We start from the raw sequence: 21,109 nt of genomic DNA, 5'->3' as shown, positions 1-21,109 counted from the left end.
GAATGGGGAGGGGCAGAGAGAGAGGGAGACACAGAATCGGAAACAGGCTCCAGGCTCTGAGCCATCAGCCCAGAGCCTGACGCGGGGCTCGAACTCCCGGACCGCGAGATCGTGACCTGGCTGAAGCCGGACGCTTAACCGACTGCGCCACCCAGGCGCCCCCATTAACATTTCTTACAGTTCATGTTGGAATATTTCAGCTATTTTACAGTTGAAAAAGTCTTTACTTCACCTTTGATTTTGAAAAATATTTTCTGTTTTTCTCAACTTACAATTTTTCCGATGACTTTTTTTGGTTTCTTTGTTTTTGTCTTTCACTGCTGTTTTCTAGCATGGATTGTTTTGATAAATAATCTGCTGCTGTTCTGTACCTTGTTTCTCTATATGTAGCATGGTTCTATTTCTCTTTATTTGTTTTCCTCTCTTTACTTTTAGGACTATCTTTTTATCAGTGGTTAGAGAAATTTAATGATGGACCTTGCTATATGAATTTTCCATTTTTTTAATAGTTCAAGTTTGCCCTTTTTAAATCTATGGGCTTGTAGTTTTCATTACATTTGTTAAACATTTGGCCATTATTTTCTCGAATATTACTATTTTGCTCCTTCCTCTGCAGGGCACCATTTACAAATATCTTACGCCTTCATAGTGTGTCCCACAGCTCACTGACCCTTTATCTCTTCTGTTATCAGCTTCTGTTCTCTGTGCTTTGTTTTGTGTAGTCTCCTCAAGTTCACGCATTTTTCTTCTAAATCATCTGACCAGCTATTAGTGCCATCCGGTGTACTTTCCACTCACACATTCTAGCTTTCATATCTCAAATGCAGTTTAGATCTTTTAATATCTTCCATGACTCTAAGTGTTTGAACATATGGAATACTGTTGCACTAATTGGTTATTGTCCCTTTCTGCAAATACTCAGTTCTATACCAGTTACGAGTGAGTTTTGGTGGATCATTTCACAAACTTTCACTTTATGGATGGTCATATTTTACGTGGGATTCTTCCTTTGTTCTTTCTCACAGAACTCTCTTATTCCATAGAAATTGGAAATGGCATATTTTTTAATATAGTGTCATTTACTGTTTATATCTCCTACTGGAATATTAGCTAAGCAAGGAAGGACTCTGGCTGTTATCTTTTATTGTTTCATCTGTATCAGGTAGCCCTAGTTCCTATTTATAAAGGGAGTGAGTAAGTATTTATCAAAAATAAATGTTTACTCCAAAATTTTTTCCATAATCTGAATATTTAAGGAAATATTGTTCTATACCACATGTGATCTTCATAGATCATATTTTTCTTGATAATATTCTGCATTCTATATTTCTTTCACTTTCTTATAACCCACATCTTAAAATATTTTGGATATAGAAATTTAACACATATTAACTCTCTTTGCCTACCAGAACTTAGTTGCAATTATTTGAATTCTTTGCAAATAGTTACAAGGCAAGATGTGCTGCAGTATGAATAATGTCCTCTCATTTGTGTAAAATATGCAGGTGGGTTTTCCTATACATTGATTTTGGCTTGTGAAATAAACAGAGTAACAGGTAATACAGTAGTTACCATCACAGATATTTCTGTCAGATGACAATACCACCGGACAGAATATTTTTGAACATAATTTCTTTTTTTTTTTTTTTAATTTTTTTTTTCAACGTTTATTTATTTTTGGGACAGAGAGAGACAGAGCATGAACGGGGGAGGGGCAGAGAGAGAAGGAGACACAGAATCGGAAACAGGCTCCAGGCTCTGAGCCATCAGCTCAGAGCCTGACGCGGGGCTCGAACTCACGGACCGCGAGATCGTGACCTGGCTGAAGTCGGACGCTTAACCGACTGCGCCACCCAGGCGCCCCATTTGAACATAATTTCTGAGTTGTGGGATGATGACAGTGGGGCCACTTGCCCTTCTGCAGGAAACATTGTGCAGAAAGGAAATTATGCATTTTGAGTTACAGCCTTCTTTAAAAAACGTCATATACAGGCTTACAGAGGTAGGAAAAACAAAGATTTCTGTGCCTGGCTTTATATACAGAGTAACTTGATGAACTTAGATTGAACTATAAAAGATACTACGTAAGGGTTACAGGATCACAGATGAAGGGAGCGGGTTCTAGAATCATAGTTCTGAGGTTCAAAATGTAAAACTGATTAAGTTTAGACTGATACTATAGGTAACATTTTCTAGCAAATGTTTTCTCCTTTAGTGTTAAAAAATTTTCTGGAGGTAGAACAGCTATAGACTGATGAAGTAGGTATTAAACCCACATCTGTCTGTCTCATAAGGTGCTTTGATAACATATCAGTAATCCCCGCTTCAGATACCAAGCCAGCCATCCTGTACCGCTCTGGATACTCTTCGTAAGTTAACACTGGGTGGTCCAATTCCTAGATTAGTCATAGACTCAGACTGCTTTTGCTAAGGCTGCTGGATTCTGGTTTTTTGTAGCCCCTTCCTGGGAACAAAAGCCTACATGTTTGTGACTTTGGAATGGTCCGAGGTTCTAAATAATACAGACTTTTTTTGTTGGTTGAGCTAAAATAGTCTAAACATCCAGTCAAACGGACTTGGATTTATATCTCGTCAAATGCCCAGTGTTTACTCAGGCAGTTTATGACTTCTGTGAGCTTTACTTCCCTTTTCTGTGTGAGTGAGATAATAGTGTTTACCTAATACAGATGTGCTAAAGAGTAAATTCAATGTACTTACATATAAATAATGTATTTATTTTGTGTGCAACATGTTTATATTCATATATATAAAATGCATGCATACATATATATGTATTTGTGTAAAATAAATAAAATTATATATATTAGGTAAGACTCGAACTTTTGCTTGAACATTTTAGAAATTCTGTCTGCCTCTTTCCAAGCCTTGGAGCTCTCTCTATCATACTATCTTAAAAAAAAAAATTACATCACCTTAAATATGATGATTTTAAGAAGTGATCCTCTCAAACTCTTTGCTCTCCCTAGGTTCTAGGTTATAATCTCACTTTACCAGATGCTACTAATTATTTGATGATATTTTACCAATATTTCATACCTAGATTGCTTATTTTCCAAGCCAGAAAATATGCTTTCTGAAAAAAAGGCCATGTCCTCTTCTTTTAGAAAAAGAAAGAAAAACGAAAAACAAAAAACACCTCTTCTGAGCAGCAAAAGCAATGCCATTGTGTGTACTAGACTCACTAAGCCACTGCTGTTCTGAGGCTGTTGGGTGATCCCGTACTCAGAGATATGGCGGTCTCGTGTCTCTGTGGGCGGGGCAGAGCTTCAGGGGAGACTGGGCTTCCAGAGAGAAGCGAGAAAAGAAGGCTGCAGGAACCTGGACGGGCCCTCCCTTCCTTCACAGGCACCCTTCAAGTCGCTCAGCTCATGTGCTTTCCTGGGATAAACCGTGTAGGCAAGCTGGCCTCATTCCTCCAAATCCTTGCCTCCAAACACACCTTTTAGGTGCACAGTTTAATTACTTTTGATAAATATATACAGTCATGTAACCACCACCACAGTCAAGGTATAAAACGACCCTTCTTCTTTCCCCCCGGACCATCGTTGACCTGGTTTTGTCCCCATACCTTTGCCGTTTTTCTAATGCCATATCGATGGAGTCTTGTGAAATGAAGACGTTCGGGTCTGGATTTTTCCATTCATGTAGCTCTGTATTAAATGTTGATCTCTGTCATGTGAAATACCTGAGGCTCAGGGATCATAAAATTTTGATCAGCAGATGTTGAAATTAAAGTCATTTCATGCCACAGTTTTAATAATTCTGTGTAAAGATAATTTAGAGTTAATACCATCATCGTCTCTTATGGTTTATTGAAGGTCATGATGTCTCTGTTTAAGATGGATACCAGTTTCTTTTTCCCACCCTCTGAATACTCTTTCCAAAGACATCTGTTTGGTACAGTAGCACAAAAGTGAGCTGTGGGCTCCTTTTCACTAGATGTGAACCACACAGTGTAGCCCTCAGCCTGCATGACACATACTTCCCTGAGGGCTGGACCCCATCTGAACTTATCACCTCTGCAGGCCTGGGTGATGACCCTGGGTATTTTCCTTCAGTGGGAGCAATTGTGGTTGTTGAGAATCTGGAAGATGGCATCATAAGGTAGCGTGTTTGGCTTTTCATTTCTGTGCCTCGTCCCACAGACTCTATCCAGGATGCCATGAGACACGAACGCCAAGAATGTGCTGTCTGAGGACTTGTGCTCTGGGCACACAGCAGATGTCCTCAGCTCCAAATCCATGGTCTGAAAGAGAGTAAATTTTTAAACATCAGATCATAATACCTACCCTTTCTACCATCCATGCTTTGAGCAATAAAAGTATAAATGTAAAGTGCCTGGCACAATATTTGTCACATTAACCACTTGGAAGTGTACAATTCAGCAACATTCAATACGTTCACAGTGTTGTATAACCATCATCACTATCTATACCCAAAACTTGCATCGTTTCCAACAGAAATTCCATACCCATTAAACAATACCTCGTCCTTATCCTGTTTTCCTGGCCCTTGATATCCTCTATTCGCCTTTCTTTCTCTATGAATCTGCCTATTCTAGGTACGTCATGTGACTTGTCCTTTTGTATCTGGCTTATTTCACTAAATATGCCTTCCAGATGCATTCAAGCTATAGCATATATCAAAATTTCATTCCTGTTTATGGCTGAAGAACATTCCATTTTATGGATATACTACATTTTGCTTCCGCATTCATTTGTTTTTGGGTATTTAGAGTGTTCCCACCTTTTAGCTTCTGGGAATAAGGCTGCAGGGAGCATTGGTGTACAGATATCTATTCAAATCCCTGCTTTCAATTCTTTTGGGTATATACTTAGGGGTGGAAGTGGTGACTTTTATGATAGTATAGCATCTTGCGAAGCCACCACACTGTTCTCCATCGTGGCCGCACAATTTCACATTCCTACCAGCGATGTTCAGATTTCCAACTTCTTCACGTCTTCACTAATATCTGTTATTTGTGGTGTGTGTATGTGTGTGCTTTAACAGCCCACCTGGAACATGTGACATGGCGTCTCACTCTTCCAACCTGTACTTCCTTGTGAACTAATGGTGTGGAGCATCTTTTCATCTGCTTATTAACCATTTGTATATCTTTTTTTGGAAAAATGACTATCCAAGTCATTTGCCCACTTTTAAATCAGATTAGTTATTTTGTTGTTGTTACTGAGTTTTAGATGTTCTTTATGTATTCTGATTGTTAATCCCTCATCTGGTCTAAGGTTTGCAAATATCTTCTCCCATTCTGTAGATTATCTTTCACTTGTTGATCATATTCTGTGAGGCATAAATATTTGTAATTTTCATGAAGTCCAGTTTATCTATCTTTTTTCTTTTATTGCCTATTCTATTTGTGACATAACCAAGAAGTTGTTTTCAATGTCATAGAGATTTCTATCATGTCTTTCTCCAGGAATTTTATAGTTTCAGCTCTCAAGCTTAGATCTTCGATTCATTTGGAGTTAGGTTTGCATAGGGTGTAAGGTAAGGATGCACCTCTGTTCTTTTGCATTTAGATACCCAATTTTCTTGGCAAGAATTTGTCAAGAATAAAGTGTGTTTCACCCTTGATTAGTCTTGGTGCCCATGTTGAAAATCAATTAATCATACATCCAGGGGTTTATTCCTGGGTGCTGTATTCTATGACATTGATCTATATGTCTGTTCTTATGCCAAACAGTGTATTGTTTTAATTACTGTAGCTCGGCGGTACACTTTGAAGTGGGGAAGTATAAGTCCGCTAACTTTATTCTTTTTACTTTTTTTTTTTTCAACATTGCTTTGGTTATTCAGGGCCCCTTGTAGTTTCATATAATTTTGAGAATCAGCTTTACCATTTCTGCAAAATCAATAAACACAATAAGAAGTCTCTTGGAATTCTGATAAGGATTATGTTACAGCTGTGAATGACTTTGTGTAGTACCAACATCTTAACGACATTGTCTTCTTATCCATGAAAATTAACTGTTTCCATTTATTTAGATCTTTCTTAATTTCTTCAGCAATGTTTTTAGTTTTCAGTAGATAAGTCTTTCACATCCCTGGATAGATTCATTCCTAAATATTTCATTATTGGGGGTGGTATAGTAAATGAAATTGCTCTCCTGATTTTCTTTTCAGATGTTCATTGGTGCTGTGCAGAAACAAAGCTGATTTTTGTGTTTGTGTTGGTGTCATACCCTGCAACTTTGCTGAATATGTTTATTAGTTCTAGTAGATTTCTTGTGAATTCTTTGGGATTTCATCTGTGAATGGAGATAACTTCACCTCTTTATAGCTTGGATGTCTTTTATTTAATTTTCTTATCTAATAGCTCTGGCTATAATTTCCAATATAACGTTGAATAGCATCAGTGCAAGTACCCTTGTATTGTACCTGATCTCAGTGGAAAAGTTTCCCATCTTTAACCATTGAGATGTTATTTGTGGGTTTTTCATATATACCCTTTATCATGTTGAGAAAATTTTCCTCTATTCTTCGTTTCCTGAGAGTATTTATCATGAAAGGATGTTGGATTTGGTCATACGCTCTTTTATGCATCATTTGAGATTATCATCTGTTTTTGTTCTTCATTCTATTAAAATCATATATTACATTGATGGATTTTTTTTAATGTTGAAACACCCTTACCTTTTTGTGATAAATCCCACTTATCGGGGGGGGGAATAATCCTTTTAATATGCTGTTAGTCATGATTTGGTAGTATTTTGCAGATATTTGCACCTATATGCCAAAGGGATATTGGTCTGTAATTTTCTTCTCTTATGATGTCTTTATCTAATTTTATTATTCTGGTTTCAGAAAAAGTTAGAAGGGACCCCCTACTCTTCGCCATTTTTTTTAAGAGTTTGGAAAGGATTGGTGTTACTTCTTTAAATGTTTGGTGGAATTCACCTCTGGTCCAGGACTTCTTTGTTGTTCAGTTTTGGATTGCTAAGTCAGTTTCTTTAGTAGTGTAGGTTTATTCCAAATCTCTCTGTCTTCACAATTGAGTCTTACTATGTTGTGTGTTTCTGAGCATTTGACAATTTTATAATCTGTTATTCAGTTTATGGGTACACAGCTGTTTCTGGTACCCTCTTATATTCCTTTTTATCTCTGTAAGGATAGAAGTAATGTCACCACTTTAACTTCTGATTTTATTTATTTGAAACTTCATTTTTCCTTCTTTGTCCGTTTGACTAAACATTTGTCAATTTTGCCAGTCTTTTCAAAGAAGCGAGTTTTGGTTTTATTAATTTTCTGTCTTATTTTCCTGTCCTATTCAGTTTTCCTACGTTTCAGCTTCAGAAATACTTTCTGGCTCCCTACTCTCACTTTGTTCATATATCTTGTTCCTGTCTTTGCCCATGTCTTCTTCTGGCTTTTTGAATATCTTTAAATTGTTTAAAGTCTTTGTCTGATAAGTCTTCTACCTGGGATTCCTCAGGGATGGTTTCTTTACATTCATTCTGTTCCTTTGAATGGCTCATACTTTCCTTTTCCTTTATGTACCTTGTGATGTTTCATTAAAAACTGGATATTTGAATTGTATAATGTTATAACTCTGAAAATCAGGTTTTTCCTGTCCCCCAGGGTTTATGGCAGTTGTTATTGTTCCTGTTGTTGTTGTTGTTGTTGTCATTATTGCTTGGTTTATTTCTGGGCCAGAGATCTGCTTAAGGTGAAAGCTTAAGGTTTTCTCAGGTATTTTCTGATCATGGGCACAACCAGTGCTTTCCTAAATTTTTGAATGTCCAAAACAAACCAAACCAAACAACAGCTAGCAGGTGCAGCTCTGTTAAATTTTCTGGAAGTCACTTTAGTCCATGGGAATTGAAACAATGGCAGCCAGCTTCTCTGCCGACCAGTGAGGGATCCAACAGAGCAAATACGTGGAGAGAACACAGAGCCCTGATATTTGGAGGATCAGGTCCTGATTGCTCCCCGTAGGCCCTCCAAGTGGCACCAACAATGCAGGCTGCGGTCCCCACAGCTGCCTGCCGTGGGAGTGGAGGAGGGAGGGGGCATCGCTAGGTAACACTACATCCACAGCTGAAATTGGTGGAAATGAACAGCAACCCACCAGTAGGGCTGCTCCCTGGGAGCTGCAGAGTTCTGAAATCATCTCTTCAGATTCTTGGCATTTCCTACTCCTCTGTCCTCCCTGCTGTGTCTCCTGTGCTGGGTATTTTTTACTTGAACTTCCTAGGTCCTTCCTTTGCTCTTATCGTCCTTGTATTGTCACTCTGTGGATCGTGCTCCTGGGGCTCCCTTATCAGCAAACCTGAACACCAGCAGGAGATTGGAAGAGATTTGGGAGCAGGAGAAGAGGAGTGAGGGTGTCTGCTCTCTGCATACCCACACACCCCAGTGTCATGCCCTGACGACAGTGCCTCCCGGGACCACTCTTTGCCCAGCTCCCACCACATCATAGCATTCTGGAAAAAAGTGTGTGTATGTGTGCATATATGTGTGTGTGCACACGCGTGTGTGTGCGTGTGTGTGCACATGCGTGGCTTGCTTGTGTAATGTCTAAAGTGAGCAATTTTTGGTTTAATAATAATAAAGTAACTGCAGTAATAATGACAGTATTATGACTCAGATATATACACACACGCACACTTACATATGTATATGTGTATGTGTGTGTGTGTGTGTACTTATATGTGTGTATATACACCACTCAAAGGAGTTATGGATTATAGATACTGGCTCTAACATTTTCATCTGAAACTTTAAGAAAGTGAGGTCCAGATATCATATATTTTCACCCATATGTGGATCTTGAGAAACTTAACAGAGAACCGTGGGGTAAGGGAAGGGGAAAAAATAGTTACAGAGAGGGAGGGAGACAAACCATAAGAGACTCTTAAATACAGAGAACAAACTGAGGGTTGATGGGGGGATGGGGGAGAGGGGAAAGTGGGTGATAGGCATTGAGGAGGGCACTTGTTGGGATGAGCACTGGGTGTTGTATAGAAACCAATTTGACAATAAATTATATTCATAAAGTAATAAGAAAGAAAGAAAGAAAGAAAGAAAGAAAGAAAGAAAGAAAGAAAAAGAAAGAAAGAAAAAAAAGAAAAGAAAAGAAAAGAAAAGAAAAGAAAAGAAAAGAAAAGAAAAGAAAAGAAAAGAAAAGAAAAGAAAGAAATAATTACAGGGGCACCTTGGTGACCCAGTTGGTTGAGGGTCCAACTCTTGATTTCAGCTCAGGTCATGATCTCAGAATTGTGGGATTGAGCCCTGCATTGGGCTCTGTGCTAAACATGGAGCCTACTTTAGATTCTCTCTCTCTCTCTCTCTCTCTCTCTCTCTCCCTCCCTCCCTCCCTCCCTCCCTCCCTCCCTCTCTCCCCCACTCATTCTCTCTCTCAAAATAAATAAATAAGCATTTTGGAAAACGAGTTCCAGAGAAGTTAAATGACCAGCTTCATATTACAAAGCTGGTTAGTCATTATGCACTTCCGGATGTGTGGGTGCATGCGTACTACACAGGGAAGGGACTTTCCCCCATAGCTGTGAGTCCCTTCTACAAGCACAACATAGCCCAAGTCTTCAAGTACTCTTTTCATCCCAGTGATGTCCTGGCTGGGCCCATTAAGCCTGGAACATGGTCACACTCTGTGTCACTGGTGATGAGAGCCAGACAAGTGTGCCCCCCGCCCTTGTCTCATGGTGGATAAATCTTCAGAACAAAAGCAGGTCAGATGTATCACCCTTCTTATACACCCACAGCATAGTCAGACCTACACCTTTGAAGATCAGTCAGCTCTTTGTTTACCTGCTAATTTTGACCAGAACTATTTCTGTACTCTCTCTTACTAATGGACAGTGGGAGGAATTTCTGAAAAGAAGCAGAGGGGATGGAGAATCGACTCTCACCCAAGGTATGATTAAAAGAACAAAACCCCAGAGCAGTGAGCAAGAACAGGTGTAAGCTTTTTATTCATTGATTTTTGTGGAATAACTAGAATATTTTCCCTCCTTCCTTCTCCCCTCTCTTCTCTTTGGCTAAACTGTATCTATTATTCAAGATCCATCTCAAATTTTTTGAACATTAAAGATACTCTCTACCTACTTCAGTCTACACTGATCATAACTGACCTCTTTTGTGGCAGGCCATCACACATCTAGCCTATCTCCCTGTCCAGCAGCCCTCAGTTTGTTCTCTGTATTTAAGAGTCCCTTATGGTTTGCCAAAGTGGCATTTTTAAAAGGAACTCCTTCTTCGGTTCTGAACTTCATTTATTGAACCTTCTGCCCTTAGTGATTGCACTAAGATCTACAGAAAAACACATGAATATCTTCAAGAATAAAACTTGCATAGACACCCATCAGACAATTTTATGATCCCTTCTCTGTGGAGACACTTTGGATTAACTTTGCCTTCTGGGCCATTGACATGGAATGAAACACTCCACTGGATTCTTGTCACACTTAAAATAATATCCATGTGGCTATATTGCCATTTGAGGACCTCTGTGATCAAGTCCCTGCCTCAACTGTGGCTTTATTTCATTCTTGCTCAACAACAGAAACAATTTTCCTTTGTGTTTCTCACACACCCCATGTCTGTTGCTGCCTTGAGAACTTCGCTCTTATCTTCTCTATTTGTGGTTTTTCTTTCCCTGCATCCAGGTAAGACTGACTTTTGTCATTCATGTCATTAGCATGACCATAATGGATCACCTACTCCAGGCAGCCTTTCACTCATTTGCTACCTACCCTATCCTGCTATTATCTTTTGTTTTTCTTTATAGCTCTTACCAATATCTGCACATCTTTTGTTTATTTTTTTTTACTTCTAATCATGACCCCCTTCTCACCAGAGTCTCAAATCCATGTGAGTCTTATTTTAAAGTTATATATGCCCAAGATGAGAAAGAGTGATTGGCAATAGTTACTCCAAGTTACCAATGAATAAAGAAATAAGGATGGAAAGAAGGAAGGAAGGAAGGAAGGAAGGAAAGAAGGAAGGAAGGAAGGAAGGAAAGACCAAAAAGAGGGAGGGACAGAGGGAGGGAAGGAGGAAGGAAGGAACTGTAAGTTTTAGGAATTTCAGATTAAACTTGACCTAAATTGTTTCACACACTGCCTCCCACGGGCAAGGTGGGCTGTAGGACATCTGGGCCTTATTATCTATTTAGTACAAGGCCCTTGAAATGAGAGTGAGTGTGTTTTGCTAGAAGAAGCCCAGTGTGACAGGAGCATGGATTGCTGTGCAAATGGGGTCAGAGCTGAGACTGGGGAAGTAGAATGTGTGCCAATTTAGGAACTGTGGGCTTTGGCCTCAGGAAAATGAGAGGGCAAAATGTTTCAAGTTATGGAAAGACATTTTTTTGAGCACTCTATTTTGTCCACTGTTACCTTATTGTCATTAGCATTTAGTATGTTTCCTGAAGCAACAGTGTTGGATCTGGCACAATGAAAACCATGAGAAACATGTCTAAGATTTCTAATAGTAAAATTAAAATAATAATAAATAATAAAATAAGAAGTAGGGAAAATGGCACTTTATTTATGCAGAATAAATGGCCTGTAGTTTCTATCATTATCAAAAAAATGTGAATTGCATATTTTAGGGTGGGGGACATATTGCCAGATATTGATGTGATTTGAAGTAGGGGGTCAAGAGCCATCGGTCAAAAAATAATTTTTTAGATGTCTTTGGTTCAAAAAGGTGGTTTTATTACAGCATGGGGACAGGACCCATGGGCAGAAAGAGCTGACCGGGGATTGTGAGGAGTGACTGGTTATATACTATGGAGTTGGGGGAGGTAAAGACAAAGGAAGTGTCCAAAAGGATTTTCCAAAATCCAACACAAAAGTGTCCAAAAGTTACAGAAGACTCAGGGGATCCTGGTGGCCTACCTATTGTCAAGTTAAGATTGTTTTTCCCTCTAGCAAAACATTAACATTTAGACAGTTGGGACTTTGGGGAGAAATGTTATACTCTGCCTGTAAGTATTTGTCAATAGGCTATGAGTTATAAGGAAACTTAATTTTATCTACATTTCTTTTTGCCCTAGTTCTCCGTATCAAAATGGCTTAAGAGCGTAGCTCAATCAGGTGAATAGAGACGGAGCCAGGGGAAAGTCCTTCTAGTTTCTCTTCAGGAACCTTCGGGAACCACAAAGGTGTACTATTAATAACCAAAATAAAGGTCTTTGTCTTGTATTTACTTGGGGAATTCAGAATAAAGTATTTCAAGTGATTTCTGGAGGACTGAATTGCTACCCTCTAACAGATACTCCAAACAAAGAATAAGATGTGGTATAAACATTGGAGCAGAGCACTAGAAGAATTTTGTAGAGACAGAGCAAAGGAGAACAAAGAGAGCAGGTCTGGTGATTTGTGGCCTGTGAATGGGAGTCCGAGGGTGAGTAGATAAAGGAGGTTAAGAGCTGTCTAGTCCTTTATTGTCCGGAAAGTGAATAAGAAAGCAGAAACTGGGTGCCCAGATGCAAGGGCAACTTGAGACATTCCTTAAGCAGAATTGAGGAATCTTACCTAAAGAAAATCCCAACTCGCAAGTAAGGATGGAACCTGTCTTGCAGATACAGTCAACAAATATTTGGCTGGCACGAGACCTTTTGCACACCATGATGTTGACCAAGTCACGGGCCTTCCCAATAGTTGTGATAATTTCCTTTATCACTATTTCGATCTCCTCCTGGTTCAGTACCTTTCTGCTTAGCACAGAAGATTCAATGAATGAGGTTCAGAAATGAAGAAAGAGTTCCAGCAATATATTGTGTCCTCAGATACTGAGTTAACAAACGTTTGCCTTTTTTCCGTGAACTTCTTATCTCTTGGAAGCACAGAAATGTTGAGATTTATAAACACCTTAAGAAATACCACTCTATCACCTCAATACTGGGATACTCCTTTTTCTGTATTTCCTCTTTATTGGTTAGTTATCCCGAAGAATGGCTGACTTACCAAATCCAAGAGCCCTCCCATCAGTGCTCATGGCCAGAATTCTAACCTAGCTAAGTCAAAACAAGGCTAAACTTATCCAAGCCATTCTTGTTCTGCTTTCTTGAATTATCATGAAGAGCCCAAGGAGCTTGACCTGAGCTATGGCCGTGATGAATATGTCTGTGGAAATCAGAATCAGTAAAGGTCATATTCATATCATTTTAATTTCTCTTATTTAAGGACAGCAATTTGAGCATTCAGGGAAGATTCACAGAAGAACCTCAGGAAATGAGGTCACCCACATTCCTGGCATTTACTTTTCCCTCTGAAACATCAGGAAAAGCCAACTAAATACCTGGCTTATGGACGCCCACACCTCATACCCTAAGAAAACATAAATGAGTAAAGAAGGCCCCTTCCTCTCTTCTCTAGACAAATACTGTTCATACAAACGATACAGAGTCCAGTTTAACAACAACTAAACCTGAAGTGAGTCAATATTGTCCCCCCAAATCCCTCCTAAAAACACAGCTGATAACAAACAAATAACCAAAGACCTTCCCAGCCATGGTCTGTATGGCTCTCATGGGGCTGGAAAAAAAAGTGAAGGGGAAAAAAAAAACAAACTCAAAGTAATCAGGGTCCTCTTGTCCCATAGGGCATGTTCACATCTTGGGGCACAGCTCTGTGGATGGCTCTATATCTGCATGGTTTTGTTTGTTTAGGAGACTATTTTCACCTCTCAAGAGTTCTTTTAATGAAAGAAAGTCTGTAGGTTGCTTTTTCATTTTTGTGATTAATTCCTTTACTGTGCAGAAGCTTTTCAGTTTGATGTTGGGCCAGTAGTTTATTTTGTGTTTGTGCTTGTATCATTGCCAAAACCAATACTGGGATCTTTCTTGCTGTTTTCTTGCAGGAATTTTATACTTTCAGTTCTTACATTTAAGTCTAATCCATTTTGAGTTAATTCGTGTGAGTGGTATAAGATAGGAGCTCAATTTCCTTTTGCTTGCGAATGTACATTTTTCCCAACACCATTTATTGAAGAGACTATCTTTTCCCTGTTAAGTATTCCTTCCTCACTTGTCAAATATTGTTGACTGCGTATGTGTTGGTATATATCTGAGCTCTCAATTCTGTTCCATTGGTCTGTGTATCCATATTTATGCCAGTACCATATCCTTTTGATTATTACAGTTTTGTAATATGGTTTCTCATCAGGAAGTTTGATGCCTCCGGCTTTGTTCTTCTTTCTTAATATTCCTCTGGCTATTCAGGGTCTTTGTGGGGGGATCTTTGAATTAAATGGGTTAATATGCAAAACATATAAGGAACTCATACAACTCAATAGCAAAACACAAATAATCTGATTAAAAATGGGCAAAGGGCACTAAAAGACAGTTTTTCTAAAGATAACCTACATGTGGCCAACAGGTATATAAAAAGGGAGTTAACAACATTAACCATTCAGGGGAATACAAATCAAAACCACCATGAGATATCATCTCACATATGTGAGAATGGCTCTTTAACAATGCCAGGCGAAAGAAAGTGCTGGTAGGCATGTAGAGAAAAGGGAACCCTTGTGTGCTCTGGGTGGAGAGATAATCTGGTGTGGCCACTGTGGAAAACAGGATGGAGGCTCCTCCAAAAAATTTAAAAATATAGCTACCATGTGACCAGAAATCCCATTTCTGGGTGTATATCTAAAGGAAATGAAACCACTGTATCAAAAAGGTGTCTGCCTCCCATGTTTATTACATTATTCACCATAGCCAAGACATGGAAGCAACCTTGGTGTCCATTGACATAAGTGGATACAGGAAGAATGGGATACATACCATAGAATATCTTTCAGTCATGGGGCGCCTGGGTGGCTCAGTCAGTTAAGCGTCCGACTTCGGCTCAGGTCACGATCTCGCGGTCCGTGAGTTCGAGCCCCGCGTCGGGTTCTGGGCTGATGGCTCAGAGCCTGGAGCCTGCTTCCGATTCTGTGTCTCCCTCTCTCTCTGCCCTTCCCCCATTCATGCTCTGTCTCTCTCTGTCTCAAAAATAAATAAACGTTAAAAAAAAAAAAAGAATATCTTTCAGTCATGAAAATGAAGAAAACGCTGCCATTTATGACAACATGGATGAACCCCGGAGCATTGTGCTGAGTGAGTTAAGTCAGACAGAGAAAGACAAATAGTGCCTGATCTCGCTTATTTGTGGAATCTAAAAACACTGAACTGAAGAGAAACGTAGTAGAGTGATGGTTGCCAGGGGCGGGGCGGGAGGGGGTGGAGGGGGAATGAGATGTTGATCGAAGGGTACAACTTTTCATCCTAATGTGGTAGATCCCCTCCCTAAGGAATGTGGTGGAGGCCTCCCTAGGACAAAGGAAGGCAACATGGCCCCATCAACTCCTATACACGTAGGCGTAGCTCTGACATGACTCTGTAACTTGGACCGTGTCCAATCACACTATATGTGTCACCATATATGGGAGACAAAGAAGTAGAAATTGCATTAAAGACTACACCCTTTGGGGCGCCTGGGTGGCGCAGTCGGTTAAGCGTCCGACTTCAGCCAGGTCACGATCTCGCAGTCCGTGAGTTCGAGCCCCGCGTCAGGCTCTGGGCTGATGGCTCAGAGCCTGGAGCCTGTTTCCGATTCTGTGTCTCCCTCTCTCTGCCCCTCCCCCGTTCATACTCTGTCTCTCTCTGTCCCAAAAATAAATAAACGTTGAAAGACTACACCCTGTTGGGTCACAGCCTGCTGAGCCCATGCTGGCAGGAGTAAAGCTCCTTCCTAGAAAGAAGAGGCTCCATGTCCAGTCTCTCTGTGCGAGAATCTTGCTACACTGTGAATAAGTTCTGGGGACCTAATGCATAGCTTGGTGACTGTCCTTAACAATGCTGTGTTATGTACTCAAAAGCTGCTAGGAGAATAGATTTTGAATATTCACACACACGTGCAAAGACACCTATGTGAAGTGACAGATGTTATTAACTAACCTGATTGTTGGTAATCATTTATATGTGTGTGTGTGTGTGTGTGTGTGTGTGTGTGTGTATATACACACATATATATATATATATATATGCATAATCACATTATACATTTTAAATTTACGCAATGTTCTATGGCAGTATCTCAGAAAAGCTGGGGCACAGGAAGAGTGAAGGACTCCCAAACCCACAGGCACCTTCTCCCGGCTTTCCAAGCCAGGGAGCCACTACAGGCAGAAGTCCACCCCCGCCCCCACAGCCCTTCTGTTCCCAGCCTCAGTAAAAGGAAGACCTCCTATCTACGAGAGGCTCGAGTACACCTTAGAAGGAAACAGACTTAACATGACGTTTCTAGCCAGTTTTCACAGGCTGTTGCGTCATATGGGGACCCATGAAACAATTTGTGCTACTCACTGCCTCCGCTCACAGGCTTGTTGTGTTTATTACAGGAAACAAATCCCAGGGTGTCCTTAAACCCCATTTACAACTTGAATGAAAGGGGACATAACAATACTGAGGAGGGAGCATAAGGCAAGCTGATAGGCCACAAACAGGAACGCCCCACCCCAACCAGGTAGGATATGTGTGATATCCCTTGGGCACTCCTGGCTGCCCAAGAACAAAGGAAAAGGAAAAAAACAAATGGTTAACTGGTAGAGATCATAGTCCTGCAGGGCCTGTCTCCATCTACTTACAAACACCTTAGTAAATCACAAGAAAAAGGCAATGGTTATCTCCAGAAACCTATGGACTTGGTTTCCTAGAGCTCCAGCATCATCCCTCCGTAGTGATGTAGGAAACCAAGGCAGAAGGAAATGGCAGATAGGACTAAATTTCCTTATAACCTGCAGCCCATTGACAGATTCTTGAGGCCAACAGAGTGAAACATTTCTCCAGGAACTCCCTGTGTCTTAATGCTAATGCTTTGCTAGAGGGCAAACAACCCTAGTTTGACAAAAGCTAGGCCTCCAGGATCCTGGGAGTCTTATTTAGCATATGAAAGTCTCACTGGAAACTTCCCCTGGACTTGACCTCCCCCCAGCTCCATAGTATATAACTAGTCTCTCCTCATGGTGCTTGGGCAGCTCTTCCGCCAGGGCCACTGGTCCTGTCCCCGGGCTTTAATGAAGTCACATTTTTGCACCAAAGACGACTTCAAGAATTCTTTCTTGGTTATCGGCTCCGGACCCCACGAACCCCACTGTCACCCCAAAAACCTCATCAAATACTTTAATATTTGTCCTTGGCCTCTGTCTTTATTTTAGCAGAAAAACTACAGAACAGCTGTGAAAACAACTCTAAGATGAGGTCTGTAGACAGGCCTGATGCCTGGGAGTGACTGCCAACATTTCCTCCATAGACACAACTCGGCTCAGGGGCTCCAAAGACCACTTGTAACAAGAGTCGAGTTTGATCATTCTCTGTACTAGTCACTTGCTTCTCTTTAATCATAGCCCATGTTCTGTTGCCAAATTCCTGATGTTAGGGAAAAATCTGTCATATGATGGCCAACAAACCAAACCGATAAGGGAATTTCAGTCCCTGCCTGAAGACTTCCCTTCCAGATTCTTGTTCCCACCCTGCTTGCCTCAGGCACCAAATTACTACTGTTGGGAAAATAAGTAAAGTTCGGCACCATAAGATGGCCAACGGGACTAAAACAAGCTCTAGTTCCTAGCTTAGAGACTCCTCTTCCCGATTCCTCCTGCCCTATTTGCCACACGCGCGAAAGCTGCCACGAATGCGGAAGATGACGCTATAAATTACCCGTCCCGTCTGCGTTCGGGGCTCACATCTCTGGAGAGTGATCTCCTCTGAGCCCATCGGTGTAAAATAAACCTCCTTCCTTCCAAGATCTGCGAGTGCCACTTGGTTCTTCTGCTGGGTGATCCAGACCAGTTTCTGTCCCTCTGAAACAATAAATGAGTGTAATGAAGTCATTGATCAATGAATTTACAAGATTCCTATATTCCACCTGTTGCTTTTCCACTTTCCACCTCCATGGACGTGGACACGTAAGCTAACCTTTCTGAGTCTTCCTGTCCTCACCACCAATGATGTATCTTATGCACCATCAATTCATGCAGGCTTTTGTGACGAGCTGATGACTTTCTAGCTAGCAAGATTGAGCTAATAAAAAAGATATGACTCCCAGTTAAATATGTCCCAAATATTTCATGGGCATACTTAATCCAAATATTTGGGACTCCTTTATAGTAAAAAGATTGTAAGTTGTTTACCTGAAATTTAAATTTAACCAGTGTCCAGGTCTTATCTGGAAATGCTAAGGACATTTTGGGTCTGGTAATTCCTTGTTGTAGGGGCTGTCCCTGGCCTTCTAGTGTGTTCCCCAGCATTGCTCTCTTTTACCCACCGGATACCAGGAATGCTCCCCAAAACTGTCGATGTTGCCTAGCGCTGTGCCCTATCCTCCCTCCGCATTGAGCCTCTCTCGATTTTGAGTTGGGCGTAGGTGGGTAAGGCCCCTGCCCCCTCTCTTCGAAGTGTGTCACCTTGGTCTTAGCGTCAGTTGCCTTAACTGTAAAATGGGGATAATAATAACGTAAGCATTGATGTGTAGGTGAAATCACACAGTTTATTTAATAAACACTAACATAGTGCTGTGTGCACGCACATTTCAATTATGTGTTAATTTAATACACATGATGTTCCGGCGAAGTGGGTGATATCATGAGGTCCATTTTGCAGATGGGAAAACCAAGACACAGAAAGGGTAAATGAGTCTCCCAAGGTCACACGGCAAGTCAGTGGCAGAGCCAGACTTCAAACCCAGGTGGTTTGGCCCCTGAAGACCGTTCTTCAATGCACCAGGCTGCCTCCCAGAAACTGGGTGTAGATTCCTTGGCAGATGTCCAGCACAGGGTAAGGACTGAACGTATTGTATTGATTGTTAGATTTAGATTAGTTATTATTTTATACAGCCCCGGAAGTGAGTGCTACGTCCGATGTTTCCTTTTGTACTTTTTGACTCCGTGTCCTTACGACCACCTTGTGAGCTAGATAGCAGGCGAGTAATAGCTTCTTCATCTGATAAGTAATGAGCCTGCATACTTTGCTGAGAGATGAGATGAGTTCAATGAGAACCTTGTTTGTCTCTTTCCCGGGCCAGCTCTCTGCTGTAGCACAATCCAGTTCCTTCTGGAGCACTGTGCTCAGTCTTCTGAGGACACAAGGAGGGTCATGTTGTGGAAGGACCTGCTTTCAGAAGGCTTGAGATAGGCTGAGGGGACAAAAGCATAGGCAGAAGAAATAATGCGTGGTGATAGAAGAGAGTGGAGGATCCACTAGCTGGGAAGACAGAGGAGGGGTGCTATCATAGGATTTCAGAAAAGGAGGGATTTACAACTGCCCGGGACTTTCCAGAATGGCAGAGGTCTGAGTGCACAGGAGAAAACAGAAAGGGGGCTGTATTTAAGGAGCTCCTACTGAGGGCCAGGTATGATGGGGGGTGCTTTCCACACAATAGGGCATTGTTCCCTCAGTGTCCCTGTGAAGAAATGTTAGTGCCTATGTCTCTTTTACAGATGGGTAAAAGCTCTTTCAGGAAGTCACATTGTTAGTATCTGGTAGAAATCAAATTTCAGTTCCCTCTTCCAATTCCTCAAGCTGAGCTATTTCCTATGCAAATACAAAAGAATGGTGGGGCCTCACATGCTTATAGAGCAGCATAAAGAATGAAAGTATGCAAATCAGAATGACAGAGGATGACAGGAAGAAAGACTTGGTGATGGAGCCTCTTTCTTTTGAAACAGGGAGCGCTTGTTACAGAGAATGTGGAAGCAGACTTGTCTAGGTAAATTGGTTTCTTTACAAGGACTTCTCACTAACTGATACTTTCTTTTTTTCGTTTTTTCATTTATTGTCTGGCGCTCTCTACTACACAGTGAGCCCCCAGGAAAGATTGACCTTGACCTTTTCCTTTGCTTCTCTGTCCACAGCCCCCTAAAACCGTGGTTGCTATCTAAAAGGTAATAAATATATGCTGTAAAATATGAATGGTAAGGAAGAATAAGTGATAAACATCGCAAGTTTGTGAATGAAAAATAACTTAGGAAAATATCTGAGAATGTAAGGCAATTAATTTAAAATTCAGAATTAAACCATGAAGATTAATGTAGGAAAGATAACTGTGAACTGTTGAGTTTAATCATAATACATACCCTGATTTATTGTCATTCATTAAATACATATTTATAGAGTGTCTCATAAATGTCCAGCCGTGAATTAGGATCTGGGGATTCAAAACAACAATAAAATACTGTCCTGGTTTTTAAAGATTTTTACTGAGTCCTAGGGATTTCAGATATGTGAGTTATTTATCAGTGTTACTGAATTAAAATCTGCAGAAGTTAGGCAAGTAATGCATGTAATCATCTGTTCCACTGCTGGGGTGAACAGGTTTGGAAATAGCTTTTCTGTAGAATAAAAGTTATGGGCTATTTTTTTCTCATAAATTGTTCAGTGCAAGGACAACTCAATACAGTCATAGGCTGTATTAACCTTAATTCACTATCTAAATCACACCCAGAATATTTCCTTCATCTGTAACATCAATTTTAAGAACTTTTGGCAAAGTGAAGAATATGTAATGTTTTAAATCTGGAAGATAAAGGCATAAGGGAACTGCAAAGAGCAATACAATTTGGTTATTTTGAGCCCATTTTACAGTAGATTGTAAGATAAAGAAAGCCTTTGATTATGTCATGGGTGTTGCCACCAATATTATCAGGATAAAAGCAAAGGGTTGTAAATGTAAAATCAAATATATTAAATAAAGACTTTGGGATCTTAAATTAGATACATAAATATCTCTGTGAGTTCATCCTATCTTCGTTTTTAATAAAGTGCACATTCTTAGCTCTAAGCAAGTAGGCCAGTGTGGTAGCAGTGGCCACGTCTGGTGTCCAGATAGAATTCTTAAATACCCTGTGCCGCCAACAGGAGTAAGGGCTCCTTGTAGAAATAGCTGATCCCACGTTAGGGACCGGAGGTGTAAATAAATGTGGGACGTCTTCTTGATCCTGCAAGCATGGGCGTTCCCAAGGGGTCACCGGAGGAGACACGGAAGCCAACCTGGGAGACTCCCACTGGTCAAAGGTGGGGAAGTTTTTACTCAAAAAAAGTGATGTCTTCAACTGATTTAAAAACATG

The sequence above is a fragment of the Puma concolor genome, chromosome D1 (assembly GCF_028749965.1).
Source record: "Puma concolor isolate L17-30 chromosome D1, mPumCon1.1.hap2, whole genome shotgun sequence".
In the NCBI taxonomy this organism is placed as follows: domain Eukaryota; kingdom Metazoa; phylum Chordata; class Mammalia; order Carnivora; family Felidae; genus Puma; species Puma concolor.
This window is presented reverse-complemented; position numbering follows the sequence as displayed.